The sequence below is a fragment of the Protomyctophum bolini genome (assembly GCF_963924005.1).
Source record: "Protomyctophum bolini genome assembly, chromosome: 15".
Classification (NCBI taxonomy): Eukaryota; Metazoa; Chordata; class Actinopteri; order Myctophiformes; family Myctophidae; genus Protomyctophum; species Protomyctophum bolini.
The window spans coordinates 19,187,185-19,206,044 of record NC_137876.1 but is presented as its reverse complement, the minus strand read 5'-3'; the positions used below and the strand labels follow the sequence as shown (position 1 = coordinate 19,206,044).

Here is an 18,860-nt window from a genome sequence, read left to right as displayed (position 1 = left end):
GTACAACTGAAGGGCTTCTCTCCCGTATGAGTCATTGTGTGCCTCTTAAGATCTGCATTTCGGACAAACGTTTTAAAACAAACTGTACAACTAAATGTTCTTTCCACTGTATGGGCTCTCATGGATGGACTTTGTCGCCCTGATATCAGGTCCTCGGACAGCTTGTTTCTCAAAGAAAATGTTTGTCCTTCCACAGTGTGTGTCTGATCGTGTGAATGATCTTCCATGGTCTCCTCCCAGTCATCACTGTTGTCAGTGTCAGATTCAGAACAGTGTGAAGAGATGAGCTGCACATCAACAGTTGGTTGTGATGCTCCACGGTTCTCAGCTTGCATTTTCACATGTTCATTTGAAGTGCTGGCTAGAGGCTCTGTCTCTCTGTTTTTATTATATTCACTTTTTACTGCTAGTAATGTCAGCGTCGACCTGTCAGCCTCCTCTGGTCTGTGAATTAGCTCCTGCTGTTCATCCTTAATCTGTGGAGGCTGTGGTTCCTCTTGGAGCAGGTCGGGCCTCCTCTCCTCCTGTTGCTCAGGTGATTTCTCCTCTTCACAGACTGGGAGGAAGTCTAGGATGCAAAATGGGAAATAAGAAACCCTTATGTTTTGTAGTAGTAGTGGTGTTGGTGGTTTGGAGGTAATATTTAAGATAGAAAACACCACAGGCTGCGTTATATTCCACGGTTGCACCCTGTATTTACACTCATTTTAGGTCACAGGCCAGATTGGGCTAAATGAGACTTTATCAAGGCTATCATTATGCACAAGAAAGGGACCTCATGCACACCTACCCAGCTAACATTTCCCCGCTAGCTACCGCCTCCCGCTGTCGCCTTCACAGCGTAGCACGCCCGGGCTGGCTTGGACTTCCCCCCGCTGTCCGCGCGTCAAACGGTCGCGATCAGTTACTTTTTAATGCCATCGTGAATTTACAGCGATTTACAGTCCCTCCTCACGCTGACGTAATGCTTGCCTCCCCCGCCCGTCTCTCTCTCTCTCTCAGACAAGGATGTGCATTATATGTATAAAATACATAATTTTTTAACTATTGAATATAATTAAGTGGATTCTTCTTCTACTTCTTCTTCTTGCGGTTATATTTATTATTATTGTTGTTGTTGTTATTAATAATAATAATAATATGTACCTGCAGACTGCAGACTTTAGTTCAGGCTAGCCTACCTAGCCTGGAGCCGAGGCTTTACCCGGCATGCATTGCAGTGTTGTTGTTTTTGTTGAATCGACGTACGGGGGTGGAGGCAGTCGCAGAAGACAAGACTCTCCAACAAATGCTTATATTAGTTCTTACACTGTTTTTCTCCGGAGAAATTCAGTTGAAAGGTCAGTGTATTTTTATATCCGATATCTACCGTGTGTAGTGTAATTGTAGCAGCGTGTTAGAATCGTTTCGATCTTTATCTGTGTATGTTTCCCTCTAGCTAGCTAGCCTAGCTACCTGGGCAATCTATTGTTTGGACGAGGGGATAAGGTTAGCATTAGCAAACGTATAACTCATGCTATTTTAACAGGTAACTTCTTATTGTGTTGATAAGTCCTTAAACACAATTATTCGAATTAGATATGATACGTTGCTTGTGTAGACTACATAAACAGCATTTAGCTGTAAATCACATTTTTTGTCATTCTTTGTTTTAGAACTTCTCCTATGGTACCACATCAATACAGCATGGGGTCTGTGTGTATGTGGGGTCTGCAAGGCTAAATCTTCGTCAAATGTCTGTCTTGCAAATGTAAAAAATATCACATAGTAGGCTAATGTTTAAAACAGACTTTTTTTGTTATTCTATTATAGGTGCAGATGCAGTGACCAAAATGAGCATTGCCATGCAGGTACTCTTCTCTCTGTTGTCTCCTCTAAAGGAACTTTGCTAGGCCACAATTGCAAATAAAGATTTGTCTAATTACAACACATTTTGATTTAATTTTTGTCATTTTAGTCATTTTGTTGTTTTATTCTAAGCCTGATTTTTACACTTGGTTGCATGCTGAATATAGCTGGTCTACAAGCTCGCAGCACATTGTGTGCTTGTAGATCTTCTGTTTTCATCAAATTGATTTTTATGTACATACAATGTTTACCATTTTGTTGTTACTGTGATTTCAGACACAGGACTTGGATCTGTTGGGCGTACAAACGGTAAGAACATTTCTACCACTGAATTAAGGTTGCATGCTACAAGCTCTCTTGCCTCAAGTTTGCTGTTACATTTGAAAGAAATTTGACTTGAATTTGATTTCATTTTACAGACAAGGTGACATGCTGTACAGAGCTGAGACATCGTTCTTTAATTTAAGGTAATTGTTCATTTTACCAAGGACAGAAAATTGGCACCCAACAATGTGTAACTGTGTACCATTGTTACCATCATAACATTTTAAATGACTGAGGTGTATTATGATGAGTACTGTGGCACTCTGTGCCACACTATGAGCTTGTAGATCTGCTATTTTTCAACAGATAACAGCTTTTAAAATAATGTTTAAAACCTATGAGGCGACACAGATGCGTCCTCAGGTCTAAATGGGTTAAGGCCATCAAAACGTTATCCCACAATAATTTATTTAATTAATTCTGTGATTTCAGACGAACTTTCGCTGGAGGAAGACCTATCGACTTCAAATGCAACCTCTGCTGGAAAGGCTACCACCAGTCGGGTTTCCCTGACCCTCTACTATACGCAACATCCAGACCTCAAGGAACGCACCCAGCTTTCCGTGCTCGGACATACAGACATGGGGACATACATACATTGCTACGCTCAGAAACTCCTGACTCCACTCAGAAGAGAATTGGTGTTTTAAAGACTTAAGCACTTACACTTGAGAACTGATGTCTTCTAAATCCTCACAGATTTTAGTTAAAACATTTGCTGCAAAATAATATATATTTACAGATTTGTGCCACATTTTCACGATGTTTCAAAATTAGCAAATCTACAAACTCGTTTTCAACAGCTTACAGCTTTTTAAATAATGGTTAAAGTGGCTAAAACCAGGGGATCTTGGACTTCAGTGACAGGGACCTGGGGTCTGAGAGCCGGAGACGTTGGACAGGGTGCATTTTGGAACTTCTGCTGGCGGCCACCACCAGTCAGGCTTCATAAAGGAAGGAAACGGACAGGCACGGCAGGCAGCTCATCAAATGGTGGTCCGTGGCTCAAATGGTGAATAACTTTGGCATGAAAAGGGTTCAAACCCACCGCTATAGGGGTTTCCAAATGGACTCTTGAATGTATGCTGCACGATTTCTTGCTCAAAAGGTGAATCTCGATTGTGTGTTCTGTTTATTGCTGTGTAACTGTTATTGCAACATTACTGGGCCTACATAACTAACTCCACACAGAATAGACTTGGTGTTTTATAGAAATTAAACTTGAACTGATTCCACAAAATGTCTTCTAAATCCTCGCAGATTTTAGTTAAAACGTTCACTGTGTTTGGGCCACATTTTAGTATTAGCAAATCTACAAGCTTGTGAGCTTGTAAATCTGCCAACAATCTAACGGCTTTTAAAATTATGGTTAAAGTGTTTGAATGGTATGACTGTTTTCTGAAAAGCCTAGATGTTTCTGTATCATTGGTGTTCAAACGATTTACTCCAATCTGAAAATATGTTGTTCCAGGGACCGTGCTACGAGCTTGTAGGTCTGCTATTTAGTTTTATCCTGAAAATGTGCAAATCTTTGAATATATATTGTTTCAGAGCAAACGTTTTTAAACTCATCTTTGCTTCTGGGTAGTCCCTGGAACAACATATTTTCAGATACTGTAGGTGTCTGCGGCCAATTTCATAATATTTCTGGGGTCCTTGACATAACATAATTTGAGAACCACTAATATAGAAACATAGGTTTTTCAGAAAACTGTGGAAATGTGGACACAATCTTATCCAACATGTTCTGGTGGTAGCCAGGTTAGAAGCCAGTGGTTCTCAGAGTGGTCTTAAAGTGCATTCTCAGCAAAATGACATAAAAATCAACCACTTGTATTCTAAACTTGGTTGTTTACATATGTTTTCTATGTGCCTAAATGATTTCATTGTAACCTTTTTTTTTTCCTAATAAAGAAACAAAATTAAGTATACATTTGCTGCTTTATTATGTTTCTATAAATATGTGGGAGGGGGGGGGGGGGTGTCATAAGACAGCTCCACGCTGTCCTGCTGCTGCCGTCGTAGCTGACGTTCGAGTCGCGGCAGAGAAGCGGGGCGCCGGCTACACGCGCGTCGGCGCGCACGGCACACGCTGATCAAGAACGACGCGGCCACATCGTGCGACGCGCCCGGCGGAGGACACGATCGGCGGCGCGCGGCGACCGCCTCCCGCAGGCGGCGCGCCATAACTTGCTAGCTGGGTACTCCCACTGCGTTTCGACCTGTTGTCTCAGTCTCTGCTACAACTTTACTCTCACTTTGAAGACCACTTATTGATTGATTGAAGTATTTAACAACAGTTTGCAGAATTATAGTACATTTCAAGCACAAACTCAATACAAAGACTGTTAACTGTGAGTGGACGACCCAATTAAACATTACACTTACATTTTTCTAATTTGGCTACAGCCGCCAAAGCCTGCAAGCATTGCAAACCACCACCCTCCCTCCCTATTTATTTTAAATGATGTTTAGCTATGCAGTTACTTCATCCTCGAACAATGTTTAAATTGTAATAATACATGCCTTATTTGGTTGAGTTGTCTTGTCTTTATTGTCGTATCTTACAGTAACAGTTTGTGTTGCAATTCAAATGCATAACGTCCTATAATTTAAACGTCCAGTCCAGACCTTGGATAAATAAATCGTTGTGATTTGTGACAAACCTGGCAGATCAGAGGTGACTTGAGGAGTGAGGAACTCCAGCTGTCTGTGTTGCAGATCTATTTGTTGTTGGTATTGTACGATAGTTCTGACAAACACAGCTAATATGTCCTCTGCAACGGCGGTCAGTCGTTCATTGACGAACAGCCTCAACGTTTCTATGTCACACATTGTTACTTTAGTTAAAATAATATTGTTATTATGTTCTTTTACTGACAGAAGAACCCCACGACAAGAATTTTGCTGAAAATAAACGACAACATAAACAATGAGAATAACTTCCGGGTTTGGTTTCTCGCATGAAATAGACTGATCCTGTTGGTCATTTGATGCTTGTACGCCCCCTGCTGTTGGGAGACGGGTAGGCCTATCTGGGTTCAAATCGAACATCTTCACCGACAGCCGTCACAGTCCTCAAGTTTAGTTTGAGGCATGCTTTGCTTTGCCTCTGTGTTCTGTAGTCCATCATGTTTAGTTTATGCCACAGCTGTTACGGTATTTTATTTTAGTCTCACTATTTATTGCCTTTGTTCTTTATGTAGCCATGCACAATTTAACATATGTTTGTGTGAACAAACCAACACATATCAAAATGAACTGAATATTTTCAGAACTTCAAGCAACTGAACTGAGTCAAAATAAACATAAGGTGCTGTGGCGTGCACAGACATTTAGAGGGGCAGGTGCTCAAGTGAAAAAAGGGCACCTTGTGCAGCACGTGGTGCTAGATTTTGGGGCCTAAATAATATATTAGAAGCTTTTTATCAAGAATTGATCAATGTCACGATGGTCCACATAGGCTACTGTACAAAAAACAGTAGGCTATGTTCTAACAGCATGATGTTATGCTGTTAGAAATGCATGTTGGTCAGACTCAAGCTCACACACTTTTTATAAATTAACTGCAAGCAGACAATGTACAAACAAACAGTAAAATATGTCCACCCTGCCAGGGACAAATTCAAACTAGACTAAATACAATAATTATAAACTAGAACTGCACTCTATCGAGTGCCTACACTTGCTTGTTGCACACAAGTAGGCCAGAAACTAGTGCGCAAGCAGAGCGTGCAAGTACTGTATTCAATATTGCAAACGTTCCTTCACAGAGAGGCTGAGATTTGAAAGTTTGTTCAAATCTCAGCCTCTCTGTGAAGGAACGTTTGCAATATTGAATTATTAGGTTTAGCTATTTGCTACGTACCTTGCTTTTGGAGCAATGGTGTCAGATTACATACATGTATACAACATAGGGGCATTACCTTTAGTCCACCCGACACTGAAACATGTCATCGTTACGTCACCATCGATAACCAATTATACCCTGGAATTGGTACATATATTCATCACGTCATATGCTCATGTGTATATGCCTATATGTATGTATATGTAATTTCTGAGTGATTTGTGGTATAATGTGGTTACTCGGGTGGTTTGATGCGTATGCCCCTGACACTGAAACATATCATCATTACATCACCATCGTAAACCAATTATACCCTGGCATTGGTACATAATCTTCATCACGTCATGGGACATCCGCGGAAAACATACCTGCACGGTCTGCTTCCGTATGTCCGGGGCCAGCATATGACGTCATATCATATGCATTCTAAGGGACATATCTTCATCACGTCATGGGACATATGCTTCGTAGCATGACGGAAAACATACCTGCACGGTCAGCTTTGTGCCAGCATATGACGTCATATCATATGCTGGTCCCGGACATACGCATCTGACTGATAACATTACTTGCACGCTCTGCTTGGGCAAGTAACTAGAACTGCACTCTGTCGAGTGCCTACTTGCTTGTTGCACACAAGTATGCCATAAATGGCCTACTAGTGCGCAAGCAGAGCGTGCAAGTACTGTAGACCGCTACAAACTTTCAAATCTCAGCCTCTCTGTGAAGGAACGTTTGCAAATTTTATTATTAGGTTTAGCTATTTGCTACGTACCTTGCTTCTGGAGGAGAAAAAGTAGTATTTTGAAGTATGGTAATGATTACTTATGCCTGTTATGGCAGTGGTGTCTTTTTAACAAAATACACAGAACACCCGTCTACAGCCCTCCCCCCTCCACACATACAAACCCACATACATAGAAGACAACACAATAATATTATACAAAAAAACGTGGAAAACAAACAAAAAGAGACAAATCTACTATACAAAGAAAATTGTTAGTGGTGTCAGATTCCATAGATGTATACATAGGGGCATTACCTTTAGTCCACCTGACACTGAAACACGTTATTGTTACGTCACCATCGATAACCAATTATACCCTGGCAATGGTACATACAGTATATTCATCACGTCATATGCTCATATGTGAATATATGTGTATATGTCTATATGTATGTAGTTTCTGAGTGATTAGTGGTATAATGTGGTTACTCGGGTGGTTTGATGCGTATGTCCCTGACACTGAAACATATCATTACGTCACCATCGTGGCGTTGGTACATAATCTTCATCACGTTATGGGACATCCGCCGAAAGCATACCTGCATGAGGCTGCTTCCGTATGTCCCAGGCCAGCATATGACATAATATCACGTGCAGTCTAAGGGACATTGGTGCATATCTTCATCACGTCATGGGACATATGCTTCGTAGCATGACGGAAAACATACCTGCACGTTCAGCTTCGTGCCAGCATATTCAGATACCTTTATTTATAGTGTCCCTTTCTCAACAATATATTTGAGTTATTAGAAAAAGTATTTAGATAATAATTTTTGATGGTAGCCTATTTGTTTCTCTATAAAATCTGCAAGAGTGGCACTTTATTTTCTAAATACAATCTAGAAACTTTCAATCAATTTATTTAGGCCGCATTTGTTAATTAAGGAATAACAAAAAGCGTACTTGTGAAAATAATTTGTTTATTTAAAAAATAATAATAAAAAAAATGATAATGATATGATCCCCGATCATCACAAAATGACATGGCTGACTATGAAACAACAAGGGCAGCTAAAGCATTAGTTCCCAAAGTGGGGTCTGGGGACCCATAGGGGTCCTTGATGGAGTTCCAGGGGGTCTCTAGCTAAATTACAAGTTTGGAATCAAATGGACCCTAGCGGTGCATTTGGTTCCATTTGTACACACTCAGAGTTAAATTAACATTGATTTTACAACATAAACTGGGGTCTCAAAGATAGACATGCCGTTACATGGGGATCCTTAGACTAATGCATGACAAAGTGGGGGTCCTTGAAATTGATCGAGTTGAGAATCACTGCTAGAGCCATAAAAATCTTCTCTGATGGGGGGAGTCCCTCGGTATATATCTTCAAATGGGGGTCCGTGGGGCTAAAATTAGTGTCAATTTTGGGGTCCTTGACGGGTGGTTCTTCCAAGAGAGAATTTAAAGAAACGGCTGGATGGCACTTACACCCACCTTCTAATTGGAGTAATGGCAGTAGCTCAGTGGGTAGAGAGGTCATCTTCTAGTAATCAGAAGGTCACTGGTTCACCTCCTGGCCCAAGTGTTTAACTCATATACATAGCTAAATGGCAGTAGCAATAGTTCAGCACAGGCTAACATAGATTTGTTCTATTTTGTTTAGAAAGAGAGTTGTAAGATTATTATAATTTTTTAAGGGGAAAAAAGGGGGGGGGGGATTGTTAAAAGAAGTCAAAAACTTATTTGGCCTAGAATGTACTTGAGTGTCAAATTGTCTGCGAGAAAGAAACTTAACTCCTTACTTCTCCCCCTGAGCGCTCATCATAACCATCCTCTGCTTTGGCATCTATGATTCGTGTACTATCATGATATGTCAGCTCAGGTGGCTTCCTTGAGAAACTGTTCAACCAAAAGCTTTCTCACCTGTATAAACCCTTGTGTGTTTTCAGATCACTAATTTCACTAAAACACTATATGAACTAGAAAACTAAGGATTTCTCTCACATATGCATGTCCATGTGTTTCTTCAGATGTGGGCTTGAACTAAAGTGCTTGCCACAAAGTATACAACTTAAGGCATGAATACGTGTGTGTTTCTTAAGAGTTGAATTTCGGTTAAACGTTTTACCACAAACTGTACAACTGAAGGGCTTCTCCCCCGTATGAGTCATTGTGTGCCTCTTAAGATCTGCATTTCGGGCAAACGTTTTAAAACAAACTGTACAACTAAATGTTCTTTCCACTGTATGGGCTCTCATGGATGGACTTTGTCGCCCTGATATCAGGTCCTGTGACAGGTTGTTTCTCAAATAAAGTCTTTGTCCTTCCACAGTGTGCGTCTGATCTTGTGAATGATCTTCCCTGGTCTCCTCCCAGTCATAACTGTCGTCAGTGTCAGATTCAGAACAGTGTGAAGAGATGAGCTGCACATCAACAGTTTGTTGTGATGCTCCACGGTTCTCTACATCAGCTTGTGATTTCACATGTTCATTTGAAGTGCTGGCTAGAGGCTCCGTCTCTCTGTTTTCATTACATTCACTTTTCACTGCTAGTAATGTCAGCGTCAACCCCTCAGCCTTCTCCTGCTGTTCATCCTTAATCTGTGGAGGCTGTGGTTCCTCTTGGAGCAGATCAGGCCTCCTCTCCTCCTGTTGCTCAGGTGATTTCTCCTCTTCACAGACTGGGAGGAAGTCTAGGATGCAAAATGGGAAATAAAGAACATTGATTCTTAATATTTATTCAGACTACAGTCTCCCGGACCCCTTATGTTTTGTAGTAGTAGTGGTGTTGGTGTTTTGGAGGTAATATTTAAGATAGAAAACATCACAGGCTGCGTTATATTGCACCCTGCATTTTCACTCATTTTAGGTCACAGGCCACAGGTCATTATGCACAAGGAAGGGACCTCCTGCACACCCACTCCCACTGCGTTTCGTTCTGTTGTCTCAGTCTCTGCTATAGCCCCGCGAGTCAGAATCCAATGGTAACGTTTCTGACATTTGGATAACTTTGACTACCCATAGGGTCCTGTCCCAGCGCTAGCCTGCTACATATGGTACAGACATAAATAACCTCGGAAACGTCTGTGCTGCGCTGTGTGAGAACTCGTGATGTTTCAAAAGAAGCATATAAGAGCTATAGGAGACAACGGAAACGGTCTGCGAATTGTCCTTTGGCGCAGAAGCCGTTAAGTATTTTTAATCTGTGTTTATATATGCTTCTTTTGAAACATATCACGAGTTCTCACACAGCGCAGCACGGGCGTTTTCGACGCTAAATCCATAATTCCATAATTTCCATAAGGATTTCAACTGATGGCAAGGGACCCCACGGGTCAGCGATGAAAAGAGCCTACAGCCGCCAACGCCAAGCATTGCAAACCACCATGCATGCACCCTTTCTCCCTATTTATTTTAAATTATGTTTATCTATGCAGTTACTTACTTCATCCTCTAACAATGTTTAAATTGTATTAGATATATGCCTTAATTGTGTGATCATTTGGTTGAGTTGTCTCTCCTAAATTGTCTTGTTTGTTGTCTGTATGTTACAGTAACGGTTTGTGTTGTAATTATATACGGTTTCAAAATATTGTTTGATGTAATGCTTATAGCACAACACTGCCACAAAATAAAGTTAAAACGATGTAATGTAAATGACTGGTCCAGTTCAGACCGAGGTCAAATAAATCGTTGTGATTTGTGACAAACCTGTCAGATCAGAGGTGACTTGAGGAGTGAGGAACTCCAGCTGTCTGTGTTGCAGATCTATTTGTTGTTGGTATTGTACGATAGTTCTGACAAACACAGCTAATATGTCCTCTGCAACGGCGGTCAGTCGTTCATTGACGAACAGCCTCAACGTCTCTATGTCACACATTGTATCTTTAGCTACACTAATATTATTTGTATGTTCTTTTACTGAAAGAAGAACCCCACGAAGAACTTTGCTGAAAATAAGCGACAACATAAACAATGAGAATAACTTCCGGGTTTGGTTTCACGCATGTCAAATAGATCCTCCTGTTGGTCATTTGATGCTTGCACGCCCCCTGCTGCTGGGGGCTGGTATGGCTCTCGGGTACAAAGAAAAGATTCAGAGATCCAATTCTACATTCTCTAATTGTGTAGACGTCTTGTAAATTAAGTATTGCAGATGTATAATAATAATGTAACTCTTGAGCTTAAAATAAAACCAAATGGACCTGTACGTACGGGTCATTTTATGCTCTCAAGAAGACTCAGTTAAGAATCATGAATGACCCCCAAGTTCTTTACTGTAGGCTACTGTTACTTTCTACAGTCAGGTTGCAAAGTTTGCTTATTATTATGATTGATATGTGATACTCAGTTGTAGCCTACCTACTAAATCGGTCTGTAAACTTAAAAGTATTGAGTCCAATACCGAAGTGTACATCACATGAAACATACTGTACATAGCCTAAAGTACACACTCAGTCGTCCATTCCAGTAATCCTTAAGTGCTTTCACCATTACTGACTCTAGTCTTCTCTCACCACAGCACGTGTGTCTCCTGTCCTGGCCAGAAGCTGCTCCAGCGACGTGTCATGCATGCAAAACCACCTGCCTCTGTGACCTCTGACTTATCATGCACTTGCATGATAGTACCAGTGTTGTCAAAGTTACTCTTAAAAAGTAATTACTTATTATTTATTACTTTAAAAGTTATATAGTTACTCTACTCCCTACTAGTTACTTTTTTTCTCTTGCCCCCAGTAATTGCATCTTTTAAAGTCTTACTTTACTAGTTTGACCCCACGTTTGGCCATAGACCCCCTAGTTCGGCCATAGCCACAGCCCAAATGTGCTGACCTCATCACATTTGTGATGACGGCTATGGCCATTTTTTAGCCCAAGGAGTGTTTTTCGTGAAAAACTAATGCTTGGAATATATTCAGAATCATGAAAACACCCTAGTTTGACACGTCACATGCTACTTAAAGCATAATGACATTTAGCACATTTTGCCTTATAATGGTTGTACCCCAACTTTCAGCAGCTGTCAAAAATTCCCCTAGGGTGGTTGAATATAGAAACCAATGTGGGATATGTTAGTAGACACCTTTACAAACACATTGGTGGAGAAAATTCTTGGTAAGAAATGTATTGGCCTGGTTTTATTAATATCCCCTGACTATATTATAACCCGGCATTGAAACATATCTTAATTACGTCACCATCAATACCTACCATTTGAACTATACTGTCTAACAGTGCTATGGAACTGCTCAATGGAGCGTCCACCTCCGTGATCAGGTGAAATAACATGACATGAATCCAATCGGTATGGATGACTGAGGGCATCGATGAGACAGATCAATAGCCCATTGACCTGACCTGAGATCAGATTCTAAAAATGTCTTCTACATCCTGCCAGTTTTCCATTCTGACCTGAGATCAGATTTCAAAAAATGTCTTCTACATCCTGCCAGTTTTCCATTCTGACCTGAGATCAGATTCTAAAAATGTCTTCTATGTCAGTCGCTGTTCGATTAAAAAAAAAATAGCAGACCTACAAGCTCGCTACGAGCTTGTAGTGCTGCTATTTTTCAATAGCTAAAGCATAACATAATGCTAAAACCAAAATGGGTTCCCGCCCAGAATGGGATAGATACCGCTCAGTATCCGACACACGTGCACATTCAACCAGAAATAGAAAGCACGTGCACACGGATAGAGAAGGAACTTAAGGGCACAATTAAGGGTCAAACTCTTATGACGAAAATAATGGATTCAATGCACACATTCATACAGGTTGTGAGTGTACATACAAACTCAGTGTCGGGCCAAGCAACATTAAACGGTAGCTAACGTATAGATATATGGTTGATAACTACCTGAAATTAAAATAAGAAGATACACCCAGTCGGGAGGGGTGCTCTTATCATCATTTATCACACATTTGGATAAATCAAACCTGGCCTTACTTCAGTCAAGCAAGTGTTAACCTACAGTATGAATGATTCTTTGACGGCACACTAACTGACATCATAGTACTGGTGATGACATCATAGTAGTGACATCACAGACTGTCTCATGTAAAGTATATATTAGTGTGTTACAGAGCAAGGCGGTAAAGGTATAATTCCAAACAGTGTTCTCCCAGTCTGTCAGATGTTGCGCAAACTGCAAGAAACCCCAAAAGAAGTCATCGGTTGTGGTGATGGAGCTGCTGTAGCGGTGGGACACAAAGTGTACACCTTCGTAGGTTCTTATGGGAACAAATACACGATGATGACTGTGGGCCTCTTCAACACAGTGTCTCTGAGATGGACGTTGCCCCCAGTGACATCTACAGGAGGAGAGCGCCCCCCTGAGGTTCCCTGTAGTCGCAGAGGCCACACAGCTGTGCTCGTTGGAGATACCGTCTACATCTGGGGGGGTAAGAGGGGGCCATGCAACAACACGCTTTATGCATTTGACATCGACACCCATAGTTGGCTCAATACCGAGGTTTCTGGGACCGTTCCAGAGGTGAGGTGGGGCCACTCAGCCTGCGTCTTGGGGAAGGACATGTATGTCCATGGAGGATCGTGTGTGTGTGTGTAAAGACGTCTGACATCTACAAGCTGGACACCACCACAATGGCCTGGTCTTTAATCAACACCAGAGGCACCCTGCCTCCTCTTTCAACAGGTCACTCTGCCACCATCATGGGGACACGGATGTTTGTATTTGGTGGAGAAGCAAGGGACCATGCTTGTTCACACAACAGCATCAGAGTGTTTGACACAGAGACCAACTGCTGGCTCAGCATTCCTTCTGCACAGCCTCTTCCAGAAGGACGCTGGAGATACTCAGCCTTTGCCTACAATGGAGAGCTGTACATATTTGGTGGTATTAATTGGAATAAAAATTATGGTATCATTATCGGTAATGATGATCATACTATTTTTCTTAATAATCTGTGGAAATTCAGTCCAGAGACCTTCTCCTGGAAGGAGGTTAAGCTCAATGTGAATGACCCGTTCATGGTGAATGCAGGCTTCTGTTGCGTGGTGGGAAGTTGTGTCATCATCTGTGGAGGATTGGACATGTACATCTTGGACTTCAGTCCTAGTCTCAAGATGCTATGCAAGCTGGGTGTTATTCAGTACGGTCTGGAGCAGACAGGACTCCCACACAACATCAGGTGGGAACTGGCAGCCATGATGACTAAGAAAGAACCTTAGTCTAAACTCCCACACGACATCTGGTAGATTTTAGGGCGACTTCTCCGGGCTTTGGGGCGACCGTTCTTCGCGGTTTGGGGCAAGTTGGAATTTGGGCGACCATTTTTGTATTCCAGTGGGGGACATAGTCACACACACACACACACACACACACACACACACACACACACACACACACACACACACACACACTCACTAATTAATTTTGGCTGCCGTCTGCATTTTTGCATTTTCTATTTCATTTTTATCCCACGATTTTGCAATGTAATCCTGGGCGCTACACTTCCTCTGCCAACATGGGGGGGCAGCGGACTGACCTCATGCCTCCTTCTATGCATGAGGAGTCCAAGCTGCTTCTTTTGGCGGAAGACAGCCATGCATGACATATCGCATAGCACTTTAAACGCCTGCACTTTAATGGTTGTGTGCACCTCTGTACTCTTGTATCCGCTATGTGAACTGTTTGTTTGTTTGTACTGTTTCATTCATTGTTTAATGTACTGTCTATGCTGCAACCCAATTTGCCCTTCGTGGACACTAAATAAACTTGAACCTTGAACCTTGCAACAAGGTTGTGTCATGAAACCATGCGAAATGCATTGAGGCGGCCATTTCACACAGAAGACACAGGACAAGGACTTCCGGTTGGATGGAGGAGGAAGGAGCTGCTTAATTAGTGAGCTCCCCAAAGTTGGTCATGATAAGTTAAAATACCCACGGAAAAACAGATTCAAAATTAAAAAGATATGACAAGAAATGAGTGGTGAACAACAAGGAAGCCGTAGGATAACTCAAAGTTATAAAGCAGATAAACAATCGAATTATATCAGCAATATATACAACTCTGATGAGTGGCAGTCATTCAACGGAATACATTAAAAATAAATGGGAAGCAGAACTAAACATAGAAATTACAGAAAAAGATTGGACACATATGTGGAGAATGCACCAATCAACTACCAATTCACGGATATGGAGGGAATTCTCTTGGAAAAATCTATGCAGAACACCAAAAGTCAAGAGTAAGCAGTTGAAGCAACAGATACAATGTTGGAGAGGTTGTGGGGATGTAAATGTGGATCACTCACATGTGTTTTGGAAATGTCCCAAAATGCATGATTTTTGGAAGATTATACATGATCAGATACAAAAGATATTGGGATATGAGGTGCCTAGGAAGTGTGATGTTTTGTATTTAGGACACTTGATGGGGGGTAAGATTTGAGGAGAGGATAGATACTTGGTAAACATTTTATTGGCGGCAGGAAAGAAAGCTATCACAAGAAAATGGGGACAGATGGACCCTCCAACAAGGGGCAATGGGAGGACTTGATTCAGGAGATACATTTCATGGAGAAGCTGACACACCGTCTGAGACTACAGGAAGAAAGAATGGAGGACAAATGGTATAAATGGACAATATTTAACAGTATGGGGGAATGAAAGTCAATAGTAAATGCCTAGATAAATCTATGTAACAAATTTGAAACGCAATGTCGATGCCCTTTTTATTTTTTATTTTTCTGTCTTTTCTTTTTTCTTTTTTACGTTTGTGGTGTTGTTGTGTACTGTAGGTTTTTTGTCTGTCTGGTCTTGAAAATCAATAACATTTTAAGTTAAAAAAAAAGAAGACACAGGACAAGTGTGTCTTTAAGTGTGAGTGAGGCCTAAGGGCACAAAAACATAGTGGACAAAATCAGAAAAGTCAAATCCACCCAGTTTGTCTCCAACAGACAATATCCCTGGCTTATAATGGATGGATTAATAACAATAGATAACTAGATAACTATACGTAACATTAACATGTAGCTACTGCTTATATTTTAAACACACATTGTATTCCACAATTCTTACATGTTTCAGTCTCATTATAGCAGGTGAGGGAGGTGCAAGAGAAGAAGTGTCTTCAGAGACAATATCCGCCTGTGCATTAAACAGAAGTGTATACGATTTAGAAACTTAAGATATACAGTAAACTTACTTACTTAGCCTACTTACATTATATCGATGTTACATTTAGCCTAGGGTGAATACCAACCTCACTCTGTGAATGTCAGTGGAGTGGTATTCTTGTAGCCTTACAGGCAGTGGGGTTGATGCAGTATAGTGTTTATTGAAAGTGCCTCAATGGTGGCACAAATGTAAAATGTGGTTGCTTACCATATCCATAGCATAGAGCAGGGATACTCAAATAGATTTACCTGTGGGCCACATTACAAAAATGGCAAGGGGCCAGGGGCCAGTAGATAAAATTACGACATTAATGATACTTGATAACTTCTCTCTTTCAATTGCTTTATTTTCGCAAAATGTATCAAAGTACAATGTGCATGCACACAATATGTAAATAAATAAATGTGTTACATTTTCTTGCATAAACACAAAGAGCTGTTTCCATAACTGCACAAATTATTGCACATAACATGAGTAGCTGTTATAATAACATAATAACATAACATGAGTAGCTCTTTGCCTGCCTGCCTGCCTGTCTGTCTGTCTGTCCATGAGTAGTTATTTGTCTGTCTGTCAATGAGTAGCTGTCTTACTGTCTGCCTGTCTATGAGTAGCTGTCTGCCTGCCTGTCTATGAGTAGCTGTCTGTCTGCCTGCCTGCCTGTCCAATTGTCCATGAGTAGCTGTCTGTCTGCCTGTCTGAGTAGCTGTCTGCCTGCCTGCCTAATTGTCCATGAGTAGCTGTCTGTCTGCCTGTCTATGAGTAGCTGTCTGCCTGCCTGCCTAATTGTCCATGAGTAGCTGTCTGTCTGCCTGTCTATGAGTAGCTGTCTGCCTTCCTGCCTGTCCAATTGTCCATGAGTAGCTGTCTGTCTGTCTATGAGTAGCTGTCTGCCTGCCTGCCCAATTGTCTATGAGTAGCTGTCTGTCTGTCTATGAGTAGCTGTCTGCCTTCCTGCCTGTCCAATTGTCCATGAGTAGCTGTCTGTCTGTCTATGAGTAGCTGTCTGCCTTCCTGCCTGTCCAATTGTCCATGAGTAGCTGTCTGCCTGCCTGTCCAATTCTCCATGAGTAGCTGTCTGTCTGCCTGTCTATGAGTAGCTGTCTGACTGCCTGCCTGTCCAATTCTCCATGAGTAGCTGTCTGTCTGTCTGCCTGTCTATGAGTAGCTGTCTGCCTGCCTGCCAGCCAGCAAGTTGGTTAACAGAAAATAAATTGTTATGGCTGAGTAAAATAAAATACAATAAACACAATTTGCCTGAAAATAGAGTACCCAGCTATGACCTTTTTCATGAAAAAAATGAGTAGTGATATGGCTGACTGAGTAAAATAAAACAATCTACCTGAAAATAGATAGCTATGTGAAGAGCAATTTCCGCAATTACCATTTCCGCAATTTCCGCAATTTCCATTTCCGCAATTTCCATTTCCGCAATTTCCTCAATTTCAATTTCCGCAATTTCCATTTCCACCATTTCCGCAATTACAATTTCCGCAATTTCCATTTCCATTTCCAACTATTAATGGCAGCTGGGTTTCATCATTCAAATAAAATAGAATTCTGTCCGTTTAGCTATAAAATTATGTCAGGGAATAGGGATACACAGTATATGTCTTTCATTTGCATTGCATCTCCCCCCCCCCCAAGCTTTTATTTTCGTTCGAGTAATAGTACAACTCTAATAGTATTACTTATAATAATGTAATTAAAGATAACTTCATTCAGATTTATTTATTTTTATTTCATTTTCCAGATTTATTTTCCTTCTTTTTTTTAGATTTTCATTGGTGGGCCAGTCATAATGGTCCCGCGGGCCTGAGGTTGAGTATCACTGGCATAGAGGGTACTCAAACACAGAGAATGTCATGTGTGCCATAATGGCAAAGGCCTCTGCCCAGGCTCTGGACGGAGCCCAAATTAGCCTCTCTCCACTTCCTTCAGCTTCCTTCTTTCCAGTCTCCCTGTCTTTCTTCCATTTGTCCCTCTCTTTCTGAAGATATTGCTGTCTTCTATCTGGGTCAGCACCCCAACATTAAAATACAATAATTATTATGCATGACAACGTATAACAATGTTGATGAAGTATTATAATTTAATAATGTAATGTATATACGTTCTGGTCATAATGCATTATAAACACTCAGTGGAACAGCACATTATAACTACCAGGTAACACTTTACTTACATGTTGGGTGTATAATGCATTATAATCACAATAATTGTAATGTATCATAATGCATAATTATAATTACAATTCATAATGTTCCTTCACACACTTTAATAGGTGGTCCAGGTAAACTAAGCATGCCTTGTACAGTAGCTCTATAAGGTTTGTGTTTGTCAAATCTGTGGTCACAAATACCAAAAATCTACAAATCATTGATTACTTGAAAATTGTATTAACAGTTTTTAGAATGTGTATACAGTTCAACGAAAGTCCAGGTCAAATATACAAAAACTGCTCAGAGGATAAAACCATAAAAAAAGCACTAAGACTTTTGACATCAGGGTCCTCCATTCTCAATGAATCAGAAACAGTTATTATAACAATAATAAAGTGTATTGTGCTATTCGTCTTCACAGGTCTGTTCAAAACACCAACAAAAACAAAAAACTGACCTATAGTCAGATATATTACAAGTCATTACAAGTATTCTTCTGTAACTACTTCTGTAAATCGGTTCGTTGAATACGCAGTTTAACTTATAACATACAACTTCATGATCATCTTCTATAGATTATATGGTTAGACAGGTGGTGCCAAAATGGCCAGAGTGTACATGGCAGATGGGGGGGTTTAGTGTTTTCTCAAACCATTGAAAATGTTAAAGATGGAGTGCCACAATTTCTGTATTTTTCCAGTTTTTCATGTGTCTATGAGGTGACAGTACTTCATTAGACACCCTGGAGTCGTTTTTATGTGCAATGGTGTATTAACTTTGTATTTAGGGTTTCTTCCTGG

The 18,860-nt window shown here is 40.9% G+C and overlaps 1 long non-coding RNA gene across 1 annotated transcript; it reads left to right on the top strand.

The window, feature by feature from the left end:
• Positions 1–2,121: 2,121 nt before the first annotated feature.
• LOC308329483 lies at positions 2,122–3,444 on the top strand. Its single transcript, XR_013965394.1, has 3 exons — positions 2,122–2,157; positions 2,268–2,315; positions 2,605–3,444. It is a non-coding gene; the product is annotated as an uncharacterized lncRNA (long non-coding RNA).
• The last annotated feature ends 15,416 nt before the right edge of the window (positions 3,445–18,860 follow it).